Genomic DNA, 16,141 nt, shown 5'->3' on the forward strand with positions numbered 1-16,141 from the left:
TGTACCCCAATGTTCATAGCAGCACTCTCCACAATAGCTAAAACATGGAAAGAGCCTAAGTGTCCATCCACAGATGAATGGACCAAGAAGATGTGGTTTATCTATACGGTGGAATACTACATGGCAATGAGAAACAATGAAATCTGGCCATGTGTAGCAACATGGATGGACCTTGAGGGTGTTATGCTGAGCGAAATAAGTCAGGCAGAGAAGGACAAATATCATATGTTTGCACGTATAGGAGGATGAGGAGGAACTTGACGGAGGAACAAGGGGGAGAAGAAGGGGGGAAATGGTGGGGGAAAGGGAGAGAGGCAAACCATGAGAGACTCTTGAATGCTGACAAAAACTGAGGACTGATGGATGTGGGGGGGAGGGGGGATGGGCATGGAGGAGGGCACTTGTGGGGATGAGCACTGAGTGTTATGTGGAAACTAATTTGACAATAAACTATTTGTAAAAAAAAAAAAAAAAAAAAAAAAGTTTCCCAGAACAAATAGAAGTAAAGCAAAGTCTTTAAAAGTTATTCATTTTTAAGAAAACAAGTTAAATCTGGATGTGATTTCTATTTTAGTGTTTCTCTACTGGCATGAGAACTTTGATCTTCCCTCAGCTATGTTGATAAATAACTTTAGGAGGACATCAGGAGATAGGAGGAAAAATAGGTTACTAAAAATTATCTTAGGTACAGCACTTTAAAGAGATTCCTTTAAAGCAATCATTGCGAATTACTGAGGAGTAGGAATGAAGCTTACTGTCCTCAAGTATGAAGGCAACCATCAGTATAGGGAGGACAAATAAATTCCTAACTCAAAGAGGTAATTAATCAAATTCATAATAAAAACTAATGAATATGACTGAAAATCTGACACCAGGAATTCGAGTGAGCTTTAGTTGATAGTGAGAATAAATTAAATTCCCATTTTCAATACTGATATATAGCTGGAGAATGCCTGATTGTGCTTGCAATAACATTCAAGAACAACCTTCTGAACATTAGTTATCAATTCTTCTCTAACCATTTTCTATCCTTTCACTAAAAAATTAACGATATTGGGTTTAGATAATGCTGTTTATTAACAGTTACCAATGAATCACTATCTGCCAATGAATGCTTCAGGTTTTAAAATTAGATAGATTTGGGGCGCCTGGGTGGCTTAGTCGGTTGAGCGTGCGACTTTCACTTAGGTCGTGATCTAGCGGTTCGTGGGTTCGAGCCCCGCGTCGGGCTCTGTGCTGACTGCCAGCTCAGAGCCTGGAGCCTATTTCAGAGTCTGTGTCTCCCTCTCTCTCTGGCCCTCCCCTGCTCACGCTGTCTCTCTCTCTCTCCTAGAAATAAATAAAAATATTAAAAAAAATATTAGATAGATTCTTATTGGCATTTAAACTATTACTGAGTCCTTCAGTTGTGATGAGGCATTAATTATTGAAGATATTCTTATTCTTGAATCACTGATACTTAGATTTTCCTTATACACAATTACTCTGACTTTGAATGTTTTCCCTAAAGAACTAGAAGAAAACAACAAATTTTTGAAATATTAGAAATTCATTGTTTGTTAAACGTCTTTCCCTTTCTTGGAATGTAAGCTCCTTGAGAACAAGGCATTATCTTTGTATTACGTACTCCTAATAGATTACACAGCAGAACAAGCCCGTTTAAAATAGGTTCTGAGAGAATGACTGGAAGTAATAAATTAATTTCTCTCCTATGCAAATCGAAATAGAAGAGAGTTAGTTCATGTACCATTCTTGGGAGGACTGAGAAGTCACACAAATCATTTTCTGCATTTGATAGTTTAATGAGAAGCCCTAGTTGAGAAAAGTCAAATTATGTAAAATCACCAAAAAATTGTTGAGTTTGCAAAGTAAAAATTTTATCACCTAACGGATTGTAAGTCTTCCTTCCTAAATTCATTTCTGCATACTAAACTACTCCAGTTTTAAACTCCTTGAAGACAAGGACCAATTGTTCCCAATTTTTTGGTAACTCCTGTAAGGTCTAGGATACTATTACACAGAGCTCAATTTAACTCACACTGTGTTTTACCAGTGGATTAAAACACACACACATGCATATACCTAAACCAATATCTTTAGCCTACTGAGTCAGAATCTCTAGGGGTTGGGCCTAGGAATCTTTTTAGTAAAATCTCTATAGGTAGAAAACTGTGTATCCAGAGCTGAGTACCAATGATTTTAAAATGAATTCCTAATCCTATTGCTGGTTCCTCTAAACATAACCTAGCTTCCTCATCTCAATCCCATTTAAACCTTGCCTTTCAAATACCTACTTCTATAAAAGTTTGCATTATTCTATTTCAAAGACATGCCATCATCTGTCCTAAAGTTGGTATTTTTTTTAATGTTTATTTTATTTTTGAGAGAGACAGAGAAAGGGTGCAAGCGGGGGAGGGGCAGAGAGAGAGACAATGGAATCCGAAGCAGCCTCCAGGCTCTGAGGAGTCAGCACAGAGCCTGAAGCAGTGCTCGGACCCATAAACTGCGAGATCACGACCTGAGTGGAAGCCCTTGGCTTAACTGACTGAGACACCCAGGTGCCCCAAGATGATATATTTTTTAAATTCAACATTGTCCAGAATTATTTTTGCTATCCTTCAAACATCCAACATCTGTCCAATTTCATTATCCCTTTCATTCTTATTTTTTAAAAATTTTAAAAATGTTTTATTTATTTCTGAGAGAGAGAGAGCGAGAGAGAGAGAGAGTGTGAACAGGGGAGGGTCAGAGAGAGAGGGAGATACAGAATCTGAAACAGGCTACAGGCTCTGAGCTAGCTGTCAGCACAGAGCACTGTCGGGCTCCAACCCACGAATGGTGAGATCATGACCTGAGCCGAAGTTGGAAGCTTAACTGACTGAGCCCCCCAGACGCCCCTCCCTTTCATTCTTAGAATGTAAGGTCTTCCAAATCTAACTTGCCATTCTGTGTTTTTCTCAAAGTTTAGAACTTTTTCAGCTCCTAATACAATATCTTGGACTTATCCATCTTTCAAGTTACTTATATAGTTCCTCTGAGTTCTTTAATTTCCTTTTAGACGAAAATATTAAAAGCTAGGGAGTTCACTTCTGGGTAAATACCCCAAAATGGAAAGACAGACACTTGCACACCAATGTTCATAGCAATAATATTCATAATAGCCAAAAGAAACAACTCAGGTGTTGTCTATCAACAGATGAATGGATAAACAAATTGCAGTATATACATATTTGGAATATTATTAGTCTTAAAAAGGAATGAAACTCTGATATACACCATCACATGGATGAACCTTGAAAATACTGTTTAGTGAAATAAGTCAAACACAGAAGGACAAAAATAGTATGATTCTACTTATATGAGGCACCTAGAATAGACAAATTCAAAGACTGATATTAAAACAGAGGTTATCAGGGGGTGGGAGAAGGAGAAATTGGGAGTTAATGTTTAATGGGTATAGAGAGATTTGGTTTTGGATGATGAAAAAGTTCTGGAAACAGATAGAGGTAATGGTTGTACAAAATGTATTAATGTCACTAACTGTACACTTAAAAATGGTTAGAACAGTAAAGTTTATGTGATATGTATTTTGCCAAACTAAAAAAAAAAAAAGCGACTGAAATGATTTTCTTGACTTTCCTACAGCAGCCTTTTTCTTTATACTAGTTTTATCTCTATTGTTAAAAGGAAAAGAAAAAAAAAGTGTCCATACCCTTTTTCTATATTCTCTAAATTTATCACTCTCTTTTTTGATTTTGCCTTTTCCTTTTCCATTTCTTTACCATAAAAACAAAATAAAATTTAATATGGAGATTCAGAGTATTTCACACTTCAAGCACAATGATGGTGTGGATACATATAAAGAACACTTGAAATCTACACACACACACACTCACACACACAGATACACACTTGCATATACACCACACTTCCAATCTCCTTAGACTCTTGAATTGTTTGCAAATTTCACCAAAATTATTTTCCACTTCTTGTTTGGTGTTGTTTTTCATTTAAATATAAGTAAATAAGATATCAAGCTTCACAATGAAGATAATTTTGTATTCCAAGTTCTTTTTAGATGCCAAGTACTTAGCAAATAACGGGGAAATGTCAATTTAAAGTTTACCCACACACAAGAAAACATAGTTTAAGAGGAGGGAAAGATAAATACATCAAAAGAATATCCAAAGAACTGATATTACATAAATTATGGGGTGGCTGAAAAATGACATTCTCAAAGGAAAAAATGGAGCGGGGTGGAAATCTACTTTAATCTAAGTACAAAGAACTGTAACTAAATTTATTATTTTTAGAGATGACACTTTTAAGTTTCAAAAAATTCTTCTAGTCTTACTAAAAAGGAAAAATGAATAGGAATAACTCATCCTCACTAAGCCCCAGAAAAATGGAAAATAAATTATGAAATAAATCTAATATATGGAAAATCACAGAAAGATCCTATACACAAGAAACAAAAGCACATAATATATGATGTCAAAGGTCAACTGAAGCAAAGATGATAAATTATTTGAAAAAATACATCTATTATTAAATAAGGGGAAGGATGTGGAGTTGTATAAAAAGGCAAAAGGATGGTGATAGTGAGCTTAAAAGTCGGGTTAGGAATAAACTGGATTGGACTGTTTTAAATAGTGAAGCACTTTCCTATTTCTAAGGTATGTTTGGACAATATGTAGGCAACACTTTTTTTGGAAATAAAATCTGATCAGGGTTACAAGACAACAGAGGAACAATGCCAGTGATTTACCAGATGCAGAAAAGTATAAAGGAGGCAATATGAGCCAATCAGCAAGTTGCAAGGCTGAGTACATAGGAGATGAATGCAATGTATGAAGTTAATTAGTGGAGCAGCCAAGTGCAGCAAATAGGTAAAGGAGATAGTAGTCAAGCAACCTCAGTCAGCAGTCCAACTTAGTGGCACAAGACAAGTGGAGATAGCAGAAGTGCTAAACAATCTGAACCTACTTATAATATTAAAGGCATAGATTGGGCAGGGCAAGATCAAGCAGGCAGATGGCATAGCACTTGGAAGTCCATGATACACGAGAATGGTAGGAGAGCAGATAGACAATGCTGGGTAGTCTAAAATGCTAAAATAGCAGATGGATATGGCAGTATCAGGCCATTTCCTGATAGACAAAGTACCAGTAAGTGAAGAATGCATATCATTTGGCAGATGCATAAAGTGGGGCAAAAAGTAGAGGCAAAAATCAAAGGCAGTCAAAGCAATAAGACAGAACAGCAGAGAAGCAATGACAGATCATCAGAAGCAGTTGTGTAGGGTAGGGAAAGCTGTCAGCAGGGGAACAAAAACACCATTCAGGAAAAGATGAAACTGAGAGTGATGTAGTCTCCTGAATTGGGTTTCTTCCATCTAGGAAACAGTCATCAATAAACTGCATATGAGAATCCACAAGAGAACAGCACACAAATGGAAATAGCAGATGAATCTGAACTCTATTGCCCAGGGATACAGAATGATCCTAGAACATAGATACATAACAATCCACAAGGAAATTAAATGGATGGGAAAAATGGGTCCAAGCATTCTTTATGATGATAAAAAAAAAAAACCAAAACACTAAAAATTATTAATCTGGAAATGATTGGCTGGGATTGAAGTCTTCGCTTACCCCTTTCTGGAGCCCACAAAATGGGAATGTTGGGAATTTCTGCAGCAGAAAAACAGAAGAGAAAAGGGATTTCTGACTCCCAGTTTGAGGAAAGCAGGTCAAATTTAGGGCTGTATGAACTGGTTCAGGGAAATAAGAACCAGCCTGAACCTTCTCCATTCCTCAAAATCAAGCAATTTCTGAGGTTTGGGAAAGGTTTAGGAAGCCCTCACCCCATCATTTCCCACAACCTCCCCTTTCACACTTACCTCCAGTGCAAACAGTTTCCAGCAAGGAGGTACTTGGGAAAACTCACTCCCATGTTTATACCATGGCAAAATTTGAGGATGGCCAACTAATGATACTTCCTGTGTAGGTCAGGTTTCTGATTCAGTGGGATTCTTGCTATTTGCGAGCAGGCAGAGGGGATAGATTACTAGAAACTACCTACCTCTTTGAAAGTGGATGAGGGGGAAAAGAAAAAAAGCAAGGGCAATAATACCAATAAATAAATAGTAATACTAGTAAATACCTTGGTGATCTCATCAATTGTCATGGATTTTAAGTCCCTCAAGATGCTGATGATTTTAAAAAAATATTATCTGCAGTCTAGACTTCTCTTTTGAACTCTAGATGCATATATCTAATTGCCAACTTAACATCTCCACTTGGATAGTTCGTTTCTATGACCAAATTAAAACTGATATTCCTCATCAAATCTACCCTTCCCACAGCCTTCTCCATGTCAGGAAATGGCAACTCCATCTTTCCAAATGCCCAAGTATTATACTTGACTTCTCTCTTTCTCTTATTTTATCTGTTATCTCTGTCTTCAAAATATATCAGTAATGTGTTTCTTACTACCTTCATCTCTATTATTAGTCTAAGTTGCTATCATTTTTTACTTGGAGTATTTCAACAGTCTCCTAAATTGTTTCCCTATTATAATATAAGTCCAATCATGTAGTGTCTCTGCTCAAAACTCTCCATCATACTAAGAGTGGCATACAGATTCTACATGATCCATGGCTTACTCTCTCTTCTCATTTAGGTCTTTGCTCAAATGTTATCTTACCAATAAAGTCTTCCTTAATGGCCTTTTAAAAATTACAACTCTCTTTCTTGCCTGTACTATGGTACCTATTCATCCTTCCTGGTTTATTTTTATCCACAGTACTTAATATTATCTCTAATACTACACATTTTACTTGTTTACTTATATTTGTGTCACTCACTAAAATGAAAATTTCATGAAGGCAGGGACTTTTGACTTATTTGCTTATTGCTGTATCCTCAGCATCTTGAACAATATCTAGCATATATACAGCAGGCACTCGAGATATATTTGAATCTACAATATATTGTTAATTTCTTGTGGGGAATCTCTGTTCTCTTAAATTCTCAGACCATTCTTCTGAAAGCTCAGATACTATGAGCCTTTGATTAACAGAGAAGATGCTAACACACTTTAGGGTAGGAATATTCTAGAATAGGGGTTGGCAAATCATAGCCAATGGAGCAAATCCTGCTTGCTGCCTGTTTTTTGCATTGCCTGCAATCTAAGAGTGATCTTTAAATTTTTAAATGATTGAATAATATTTATATCATTCATGATATGTGAATTTATATGAAATCCAATTTCAGTATTTACTTCAGTAAATAAATTTCTATTGGGGCAGAATGAGGCTCATTCATTTATATTGTCTTATGGTGGCTTATGTGCTACAGAGCTGGCAGAGTTAAATAGTTATGACAGAGAACAGAGAATACACAAAGTCTAAAGTATTTATTGTCTGGACCTTTGAAGAATATGTTTGCTGACCACTGTCGAAAGGTATTTTATACTTAGAAGGCAAAGAGTAATAACTAAATTTTGAGCAACACTAAACTAGAGCACTAAATACTGTTGCTGCTGTTGCCCAAGATACACCTAGAAGGGAAGAGGCATTTATACTAGGATTTGCTTTCAACATATATAAAAATAGCCCTCTCTTTCCTCTAAATGTTATCTAATAACATTATCCTAATCACCTGACTTATCTTTACTTACATAAAGTTTCGCCCTAGGGATTATGACATGCAAGTATGTTATATCATATGCTGCAACCAAACTTATGGAAAGGGGTGAAAAAGGTGAGGGGGAAACACTGAAATTATACCAATGACATCCACCACTACTATGCTATCCTTAATCTTCAGAAAAAAGTATAATTTACATCAGTTGGTCCTTGGTACACAATCAACTGCTTCTTCTGCATTGTTACCTTTGACCTTTAGTATATTTGTGAAACTGACAACAGTTTATTTTCAAACTTCACACTTCCAATAGCTTTACTGCTTCTTCTTCTCACTGTTTTTAAAAGGAACTTGGATTCTTCCTGTAAATTCTCACTGTGTGTCAATCATTAATGATTATATGAAATAGTTACTCCTTCCACTGGGCATTTGTCCTCTACTCTTTAATAGCAGCCATGTTCTTTCCAAGTTTCAAAACAAGTAAAAGTATTAGAATCATTCCAAATAGTTTATTTTTTATCTGAGTCCACTTTCTGACTATCAGTTTCTTTTTATGGTAGGCAATATATGTTGGTATGTCAATGGTATGTTTCCAAGAAGCTCAGAAGACTTGATAGGTGTAAATTCATTTATTGTCATTTTATTACATTTTGTGTGAAAAGCAACATTTAATTCTAAATTGAGGTCTAATGTAGAGAGATTCATCCATATTCTTGATTCCAGACAATGAAGAAAGGAATATCCTAAACATTTCTTTCCTGTAACTATATCTCTAGATGAATATGCTTTAGGCATTTTATATTTGTAAAATTTTGAATGATTTTTTTGTCATTGTCTTAGTATATATTTTGTAAAACTAAAGTATTCAAGTATGCTCGCATCTGCCCATTTTATGTGAGTAGCCCTGTAAGGGATTAGTTAGGAAGATGATTTCAAGGTTGTATCACTCTGATAAATTCAAGATAAAAATCAACATTTAGCATGTCATCTCTATTTCTTTTTTCTTTCCCACAGCTATATCATTGTATATTTTACATCCTATCTTGCTTAATTTTTTCCCTAGAGAAAAATTCTTTCAATATTTATTCAACCATCATCTACTTGTTTTTATGCTAAGACTCTTTATATTGTAGGTAATAACAGCAAATATTTATGTAGCAAATAAATATTTTTTTTAGTGTTTTACTTATGTTAATTCATATAATATGACTACCCTGTGAGGTAAGTAGTCTTATTCTTTCTATTTTACACATAAGAAAACTGAGGTGTAGGAAGTTAAGTAAGTTGGCATATACTAGTAAAAGATAGATCTAGAATTCAAACCCAAGTAGTCTGTGCTCTTAGGCTGCCTCACAAATGGTTATATGGGCAACACTGCTATTCTAGTAAGAACTCTAGTTAGATACAGAATTTCCCATAATAAATATATTTGTACTTATTTGTATGTTTTACTGATAGTATCTCTTTTCTTCATGAAGGCTCCCAAAAGCTGGGTACATATTCTGATACAGACTAGGCATGCAATTAAGAAATACACTCAAGAGAATGAACACAGCATTTTATATATGGGTTCTTCATATATGAATTTTTTTTTGTTTTGGCCCTATACTCAAAATTCTAAAATTCTGACCTTGAGGAGTAAGATATTTTTCCCTCTTTATTGTTTTTATGTGGAGTAGGAGATTTTCAAATTTTGTACCTTTCCCTTTCCCTGGTACAATTATACCAAGGAGTTTTTCTTTATAATGCATAAGTAAAATAGAGGTTGACTGTCTTGGGAAAGTCTGCATCTAATAGAAACAAATGAATGCAAAGAAAATATACAAAAGTATATGGCCTTAATGGGAAAATGTAACATTTTCTTTCAAATAGAAGAATTATCATGTGAAAAAGGAATTTACCTTCTTTTGTACATTGCAGAGAAGAATTAGAAACACTGGTTAGAAATTATAAGGTGCCAGGTTTCAGTTTGATATGTTTGGACCTTCAAACAATTAGAATGGCAAACTCCCAGATGGAAGAAGTAGTGATTGAGATGTTCAAACAAAGGGGGGAATGATGAAAAGGGTATGCTAGGACTTTTAACACAATGGCCTTTGAATTCTCCTCAAACTCTGAGATACAGTGATTTAGTTATTTTTTATATAGTTTGTAATTTTATATAAAACACTAAATTGACTTGAGATACATCACTGATGAAATCCATGAAAAGAAAATATTATGATTGTGTTGATTGTAAGATAAACTTTGACTGAAATGGTTTCCAAACAACAAATAAAAAAACTGGAACTTGATGCTTCACAGCAGTTTCAATTTTATCTATAAATAATGGTGTGTATAGTCACTAGGTCTGTAGACTAAATCAGGACTTACAACTAAACAAAAACCATGAACAAAAATCTTCAAAAAGAATGAAGTTAGTCCTACTGAGGAATGTGTCGATCTGTATTTGAATAAATGACGTCTCAAAAGGGTCTACTTTTAGAGAGCCTTGATGGCATGATTTTACTGTGTGTACTGGCTGATACTAGACTTATAAATTCTGGCTTCTAAGGAATTTTGGAATAAGAACAATTGCTGTTTTTAATCTCTACAGATGGTGCTACTCTAGATGTTCTAAGAAAGAGATTAAAATAACATAGGTCTAGTTTATCCATCCTTCTATGTAAAATGAATCCTTTGCTCTAGCCAGGAAGATTTTCTTAACTTTGTCTTTCTCTGTAGTATGATCATACATTTCCCTTTCTTCCTTACTCCCATTAATAATGTCCTCTTCTCTCCTAATCTGAGTACTATTTCTCTTCTTCAGTTTTAGCTTAAATTCTACTTGTACAAAATTTTTACTGACTAATCTGCTTTTTCTTAATCTTTCTCTTTAAAGAAATCTTTTGGCTGAACATTTCTGATACTAGTTTTATACTGTCTTGAATTGCCAGGTGACTATTTTGGGAGTACATGTATTTTAGCATTCACTCAGTGAAGCTCAAGGTGCTTGATAAATACTTGTTATACTGAAGAAAAATTATAAATACTTTAATTTTTAGCAAACTGGTAGCTCCTAAATGTGCCTATGCTTTGAGACATACACTGCTTTTTAATGGATATTGCAAAATAATTATAAGCCCCAGAATAAAGAGGGCTATTATGAAAAAACTACCCTGAATATCATATATCTCAGCTGTTTGAAGCCAAATTCCATGAATTTTAAACTACAAAGGAACTAGGGACCTAAAACAAAATAAACAGATTTGGGTAGGATATCAAGAGGTACTTAATGCAATTGCACTAATAATCCACATTCCTCATATCATCTACACTATAAAAATTCTTAACCTTATTCCTTTGTCTCACGCCCAAAAGTAGAAGTGGGGAAATGTTAACTTACATCCTTAATTTTTAGACTATCCATGGGGTATGTTAGTAGCTAACAGTAGATACCAGAAGTACAAGGGTTAGTAGCAGAAATATTTGGGGCTGCCAAATCTAATTAGAGGCAATAGATAATATTAATTAAATGAGGAAGAAAAAGGTAAGGAAAAAAATGAACATTTACCAAACATCTACAAAGGTGCCAGGCATTATACTAGATCATTTTACATGCATTATTGTTACTAGTTTGGCTAACCCTGGACAAGTTATTAATTGATCTGTGTCTCAGTTTCTCCATCTATAAAATAGATATAAACCGCTTACCTCGTATGGTTGTTTTGAAGACTAATGACTTAACATATGTTTAAAACAGCTACCAACACATAGTAAGTGCTATATATAAGTGTTACTATTGTTGGCTACCTTTATTATCTCAACCACTAGAAACAACACCTTGAGAGGTAGGCATTAGCTAACTTAGTAAATGAAAAAAGTGAAGTTTGAACACGATAATTTGCCTAAATTTCATAGTGGTAGAGATGAAATTTAAATTGAGGTCTATCTGACTGTATGGTGTTACTGTACCCCAATATGTTTACACAAAGACATGGAAACATATTTCTTATGTCTGAGGCTATTTCATAAAAATTAAAGGAAGAGATTAAAATAGCATAAAATGTAACCTTATCTGACCATAGAAGAGTGATATATTTTACTCAATCTAGTTTGAAATATTTGAAGTACAAGGGTTTCTGATATTCTGCTTTAACAATTTCATATTGTTGAGTTCTCCAACTGATACAGAACAATTTTAAGAAACTCAAAATCCTACTTCAATATGATTATATTTAGCTTTACCACATATAACAGGTATTTTAGTAAAAAAAAATAGCACTATAAAATAAACTCTAATATTCACAGAGTTCTAGAATATCAGTTATGATGTTTTTCCAGGGAAAGAATCCATATTTTCTGAAGAGTATCATATATACCTAAAAACAGTGATATAATTTAAATGACCTATGTTAGTGATTAAATTTTCTTTCAAAAGCAGAAATTATTACATATGATATTTTTTGCTATGCTTCTGCTATAATACAGACGTTTTTCTGTCAAAATGTCCAATGTTAAATTTTAGGTGAAGGTATTAAATGTCAGTTCTCAGTGATTTTCACAAGTCACAAATTGAGAATCATTAACATACAGTTGGTAACACAGGTCAAGGATGTCTCCTTCATTTTACTTGGAGAGCATTCTTATTTTTGAAGTATTATAATTAAGAAAAGAAATGGATAATGACTGTGTAAAATGATACCTGGCTTATCCAAAAGACCAGGGGTCGACAAACTTTTCTGTAAAAGGTCAGTCAGTAAATATTTTCGGCTTTACAAGCTATAAGGTTTTGGTTGCAATTATTTAACTCTACTGTTGTAGCCACAAGCAATACATACAGGAATGAGTATAGCTGTGTTCCAATAAAACTTCATTTATGGACACTGAAACTTAAACTTCAAATAATTTTCATGTGCCACGAAGTATTATTCTCCTTTTGATTTTTCTCAGCCATTTAAAAATATAAAATCCATTCTTAGCTTATAAGCCATATACAAAAACTAAACCAAACCAAACCCAAACAAAAAGACAGGCTAGACTGGCTTATATGCTTTATTTGCTAACTCCTATTACATATTTAGAATTTCTTGAGAATAAGGATGATGCCTTATTCATTTTTTAACTCCAGCACCCAGCATGGCAATGGATCCATATTAAGGATTAAAATTAAAGAGTCTGATGAATGAATGAATGGAAAAGAACTAAGATGTAGGCTGGATTTCTATTTAACTTTTTAATTCATAATCAAAATAAAATATTAGTATACAACCCTTTATTCTGATATAGCTTACTAATCTAAAAGTGCTGAAAGTTATTTTACCTTATAAATATTGAATTGTTTAATATTTTATAATTTACCATAACATATCACCAAAAATTTCTTGGTAATTACATATGTACATTTTTAATGGTTCCTGATCTTTCAGTCTCTTCTAGAATTTATGTCTAAAAAATGGCTTCACCTCACTAATATGTCCTTAATTATACCTTTACATTTTAAGAATAAGGTTCTTTATGTAACAATACCTATTTTAGACATAAGTTGTTTTCAACAGATAATGGGACAAAACAAGATAATATTTTATACAGCAATGAATTCTTATGTTTTTTTAAAAAAATTGTTTATTTACTTATTTATTTAGAGGAAAAGAGAGTGTGCACATGGGCACAAGCAGGGGAGTGGCAGAGAGAAAGTGAAGGAGGGAGACAGGGAGAGACAGAGAGAATCCCAAGCAGGCTCCATGCCACCAGTGCAGAGCCTAATGTGGGGCTCAAACTCACAAACTGTGAGATCATGACCTGAGCCAAACAAAACCAAGAGTTGACACTTTGACTGAGTCACCCAGGCACTCCTGAATTCTCAAGTTCTATAGAATTTTATAATTACTAGCATTTCACCAACAGATTATCCAACCTTTGTCAGATCAGAGAAAATAAAAGTTATTCTCAAAAAATAAAGATTTCATATCAAAACTTTAAAAAGGTAAAGGGAGTAGATTATTGTGCTATTATATATAAGCTTTAATGGTATCTCATATTTATTAGAGGCAGGAAGCAGGCCAGCAGGCATGTAAATATCAGATGAATCATATTCTAAGCCACAGGGCCTAAAAATAGAAACAATCTCATAATTTAGGAAAAACAATTCTGATTACCTTATGTCTATATATGAAAAAAGGAAACAGGATATACTTAGTAAGCCTGGTATTCCACTTTTCTTTTAATATACCTGGAAAGAAACTCAAGTCTATAAACTTTCCATGTTCTCTTGGGTTCATACCCACTGACACTAAGTTTAGATTGCTTTATTTCATTCATACTATTAATCATTTTCCTTCATTTTTTTCCCCTAACAACACACATATTCTACAAACATTTGTCCTTTGTGTTTGCAGATTAAACTAATTACTGTAAATTACTGACTATAACATATTAGTACTTTAATGGAGAAGTTTTATTATTTTGTCGTAATAATTAACATATGTGTTTTCTATTAACTTCTCACTATTTAAAAATTTTTGCAACTCTAAACTGTATATAGTTAAATGCAGTCTAGAAAAAGTTACTTCTTTTCTCAGGCACAACTATCTAAGACAAACAAGTTAAAGACAAATAACTGTATTATGACAGAACCCAAATTATATTTATGGATTCCTAGCAGATATCCCTGTGTTGTATTTTGGATATCAGAAGAATGGCAAGTATTAACGTGTTCAGAGAAAATGGGAAATTGGTAGAATTATTTTTGGTTGGCCCTACATTGCTTTCATGTTTGTTTATTTTTCAAAGGCATAACAGTTCTATGGATTTTGCTGTAGATATGGATTATACCATATGTATATATAAAAAAGATATGAAGTAAAATGAACCTATTAAAAAATCAAGATATTTACCATCAGGTAAGTTACCTATTCTCAAAAAAAAAAGACTTATTTATGTATATTTTAAACTCAGGTTTAAAAAAACACCCTAATACTGCTCTACACAGGTAGCTGTTATAGGCACATATAAGACTTTAAGAGCACCTCTCAGGGGCACCTGGATGGCTCACTTGGTTAAGCAACTGACTCTTGATTGTAGCTCAGATCATGATCTGATGGTCTGTAGGATCGAGCCCCGCTTCAGGTTCTGTGCTGACAGCACAGAGCCTGCTTAGGATTTTCTCTCCCTCTCTGTCTGCCCCTCCCCTGGTCACACACGCATGTGTGTGAACATGCTCTCTCCCTCTCTTTCTCAAAATAAATAGACATTAAAAAATATATTTAAAAAAAGAACACCTCTAAGGTTTTAAGTTAACTAAAAGGCTTCATTTAAGGATAAAGGTTTCTTAATTTCTGAAGTAATGAGACATACAAGGTAAAGGAAAGAGACTCTTGTCAACTAACGGCACTAAAAAAAAGTGGATGGTAGAATTTTAAGACCTCTATTTTACATGAAGATGACAGAGATAAAGTACGTAGCTTAGTTACTACATCAAAATTTAAAAAATAATTTAACAAGATTATAAAGATTTCATGGATACACTTTAAATCTACTACAACACTTTTTGTTCATTTGGTAGTTACATACAAAAAAGTACTACCAAATTTGTCCTCCTAGTATTTATGTAGTAACTAATAAAAAAAAAATTAACCCTTATAAGCTAACCCTTGGATATATAGCACTTACTAAAAGACCAGAAATAGTTCTCACTGAAACCTCACAGCTCCCAGTAGGTAGGTACTTTTGTTTACCTCATTTTATAGGAAACTGAGGCACAGAGTAGTTCAGTAATTAGTCTATGGTCACACTGTTAGTAAGCAGCAGAGCCAAAATTCAAAGATTTAAATTTTCAACCTAGCATTTTGGTATTAACTTGATGCTCCACAGAAAACAAAATACTTAACTTTGTGTGCAAATTATTCCCTCCCAATTAAAAATAATGTTATTATCAGATATAAATAAACTCTATAGTAACTTTTTTCTACGTTTTTCTGATATAAAAATAAATAGCATGAAAATATCAAACCATCACAATAAAAACAAGGATATATAAACCCAAGGTCATTTACTTCAAATATTTAACAACCAAACTCCAAAAATCAAGATCCTCACATATGCACACAATTTTCTTACAAACAAAACATAGACACACCTCTACAGGAGATGGCTTCCCTCCAATTGAACTTTTTAAGTTGGTCTCACAGTTTAAAAGAAATGTAACAAAGGACCATTTCCCCTTAAGACTCAGAAGCCAAACTAATCATGTAAGAATGATTTCTAAGCAGCTGAAGTTAACAATTTCCCAATACAACTCTATTCTGATTGCTTTAAAAGCAAACCATTTTTTTTGTAAGTCTAAAATTAGAATAATATCCAAATAATTCTTTACAATTTGCTAAAAAAAATGTCTATTTTCATATCATAGAACAGTGGTTTTCGAAGTGTGAAAGTGTGGTCTATGGACCAGAAACATCTGCATCACTGGGGGCCTTGTTAGAAATACAAATTCTTGGGACCCACTGCAGAAT

At 33.8% G+C, this 16,141-nt stretch overlaps 1 protein-coding gene across 1 annotated transcript in view; it reads right to left on the reverse strand.

The window, feature by feature from the left end:
• Window positions 1-16,141, reverse strand: part of GPHN (gephyrin) — a gene marked incomplete at its 5' end in the record, with an annotated part of 348,385 nt that overhangs the window by 294,989 nt on the left and 37,255 nt on the right. The gene's annotated exons all lie outside the window — the stretch shown is intronic.

This window comes from Hyaena hyaena, unplaced genomic scaffold, assembly GCF_003009895.1.
Source record: "Hyaena hyaena isolate Hyena2069 unplaced genomic scaffold, ASM300989v1 scaffold_179, whole genome shotgun sequence".
In the NCBI taxonomy this organism is placed as follows: Eukaryota; Metazoa; Chordata; class Mammalia; order Carnivora; family Hyaenidae; genus Hyaena; species Hyaena hyaena.